This window comes from Sprattus sprattus (genome assembly GCF_963457725.1).
Source record: "Sprattus sprattus genome assembly, chromosome: 3".
NCBI lineage: Eukaryota > Metazoa > Chordata > Actinopteri > Clupeiformes > Clupeidae > Sprattus > Sprattus sprattus.
This window is the reverse complement of record NC_137922.1, coordinates 46706801-46710251: the sequence shown is the minus strand read 5'-3', so window position 1 is coordinate 46710251 and position 3451 is coordinate 46706801.

The window sequence follows — 3451 nt, the reverse complement described above, 5'->3', positions numbered from 1 at the left end:
ACGCGCACACGTAGATACACACACAGACATATACACATACCCAGACGCACACGTACACATAGATACTCACAAACACACATGTAGATGCACACAAAGATACACACAAACACACACACGTCAAGTCAAGTCAAGTCTTTTATTGTCAGATACACAGAACAACAGGGTTGGACTGGGCACTGAAATTCTTAGGACAGGACACCATACCACACTACCATAATATAACAAGACATAGCATAACATATAAACATATAAGTACTCCAACATGATATAACATAACATAACTTAACAATAAGTACTGAACATTAGACCTACTAGATAAACAATAAATATACAATATAGATACTAAACATAAATACACATACTAAACAGATACTAAACAGATAAACATACCTACATGAGCTATACTAAACATATTATACACATAATAACACAGAGACATAGACACTTCAAGTGTGTGGGTGGTGCAATATTGCAACTGTAGTGAAAACAGCAGTGAAAGTGAGCCTGTGAAGAGTAAAGTGGCGAGTGTAAAGTGTAAAGTGATGAGAGTGCATTGTTGTTCATTTAGGAGTCTGATGGCCTTAGGGTAGAAACTGTTCTCCAGTCTACGGGTTCGAGACAGGGTGAACAGTCTGAAGGATGGGTGATGACAGTCTTTTAGGATCCTGCCAGCTCTTCGGAGGCATCTTGTGAGGTAGATGTCCTGAAGGGATGGGAGTTTCCTGCCGATGATGAACTCAGCGGATCTGACCACACTGCGTAGGGCCCTACGGTCCATGGCTGTGCAGCTCCCAAACCACACTGAGATGCTACCAGTCAAGATGCTTTCTATTGTGCATCTATAGAAGTTGGTGGGGATGTCTGGATTCATGCCAAACTTCCTGAGTCTCCTCAGGAAGAAGAGGCGTTTCCGGGCAGCTTTGACCACCTTATCAGTGTGGGCAGACCAGGTGAGATCATTGCTGAGTTTGACCCCGAGGAACTTGAAGCAGCTGACCTTTTCCACTTCAGATCCGTTGATGTGAAGGGGTGTATGCTCCACCCCCTGCCGTCTCCTAAAGTCCACAATCATCTCTTTAGTTTTACTGATGTTGAGAGAGAGGTTATTTTCCTGACACCAAGTTGTTAGGGTGTCAACCTCCTCTCTGTAGGCTGACTCATCACTGTTAGTGATGAGGCCTACGATGGTTGTGTCATCAGCAAACTTCACGATGAGGTTGGAACTGTGCATTGTGCACACACACACACACACACACACACACACACACACACACACACACACACACACACACACACACACACACACACACACACACACACTCACACACACACACACACACTCACACACACACATACCCACAGAGATGCATACAGAGATACACACACACACATCAGTTACGGTACAGAGAAGGACAGGAAGAGCCTCTCAGCTCTCACAGTCTGCCTTACTTAACACAACTCTCTTCCTGGAGCTATCAGAAGGACACAAGAAGACTGAACTTAACAGAATCACGGAACTCAGAATGGAGACCTCAGTTGGCATGAGAGGATTTCTGCTGCTTTTTATCATCACTTGCACTGCCCCTACCACTGATTCTATTATCGTGTTTGGGGCCGAAGGACAAAGGGCTGAGTTTCCACAGAGGTCCAGCACGGAGGGTTATACTGTGCTATACAGAGTGTCTGGAGATGAAGATCTGCTTCTGGTCAACTGCTCACAGCCAGAGAGACCACTGCCAGACGGCTATGATTTCACATGTGGGCCTGGCTATCTTGGTATGCCCAACCTCACTATTGCCCAGAGTGGAGACTACAGGGCTGAATACGTGACAGGAGGAAACACCACGGGACACGCCAGCTACCGTCTCACTGTCTGTAAGAAGAGAGTCTATCATAAGGTTAGCATTGTAAGACATGATGGCAGTGCTGTGCTGTGCAGGCCGGCTTCCACCCCTGGGCATGGAAGGAGCCTACAGCTGTACCAAATCAAATTTATGGTTGGTGAGCCGGTTCTGGTCCTGGAAACCAGCTCCTCCCTGGAGCCACTGCTGGAGGAGATGAGAGGCCAACTGCATGTTGATCTCAACAACTTCCAGGTCACACTCTCTGAGGTTATGGATCGTGGAGCCTTTGATTCCTTTTCTTACCTTTGCACAACATGGAGAGGAGCTCAGTGCCAAACTGTGACCTATACTGATGTGAATGCATATCAATACATCTAAGCCCACAAAGAGTAGAACCTGACTATTCCTTTTGTTTCAAAAAGAGAGTCCCCTGCCCAAGTGTACTGGACTACTCCTGCTGGGGATGTCCGTCTCAGCAACAATCAGACTCGTCAACAGAAAGTAGTGATGTACATGCTGAATGGCAATGGGGACTATTCCCTTATCATTCCCTCTGTCTCTCAGTATTACTATGGGGAGTATGTATGTATGGTGCCTGGTGCCAGGAAGGAATTTATACCCTTAGTTTGCTCCAAACTGTCCCACTTAGAGCTCATGTTTTCTCACGGTGAGAGTGTCTTTCTGGAATATAATGCCAATGGACAAGACTTAAGGCGTCGGGAGTTACGGTGGTACCGTCAGAAAGGTCTAGAGTCCCGGGTTCTGATTCTATACAGGAGGGATGATACTGTGCTTCTGCCTGAGGATCTGAAGGGCAGAGTGAATGAATCTGACCCTCGTCAAGGCCTGATCATATCCAATCTCACAGGAGGGTCTTTGGAAGGGTTCAGAGGACAGGAGAAGAGGCTTGTTTTGAGGGAAACATCCGTCTTCGGTACAGGGACCCCTTTGGGTTGGACTCTCCTTTCTACAGGGCGTATGCTACACTCATGGGCTGTGGGCTGCTGGGCCTGGGGGCTGCTGGGATCTGGTTCAACCTGAGGAGCAGAAGAGGAGGACAGGCCTCTGGACATCAGAGCGGAGAGGGGCAGCAGAGCGGAGATGAAAACCTCTATGATGACGTGGAAGTGGCTGAAGACAGCATCTGAACTGAACACGCTTCTCTCCTGTGTCTGAACTGAACACGCTTCTCTCCTGTGTCTGAACTGAACACGCTTCTCTCCTGTGTCTGAACTGAACACGCTTCTCTCCTGTGTCTGAACTGAACAAGCTTCTCTCCTGTGTCTGAACTGAACACGCTTCTCTCCTATGTCGGCTGCACCTGCTGAAGATAGAGCTCAGCTTTCCATTCATGCCAACTCATGTTAATATGATATGCTAATGCTAATGTGTAATATGAGGTTGCTGATGCCATGAAATTATTTTGTAGTTTGTGTTTTTCTGCAACTTTAGAAAATAGGTGATTTTTTGTATTTTTTTAAGCCCATATAATAAAGGCAATTTCTACAAAAGAGTCAAAACAGTGTGTGTGTGTGTGGTGTGGGGGGGGGGGGGGGGGGGTGGGGGGTAGTGTGTGTCTGAGGTGAACATTCACTCAAGCTACCTCT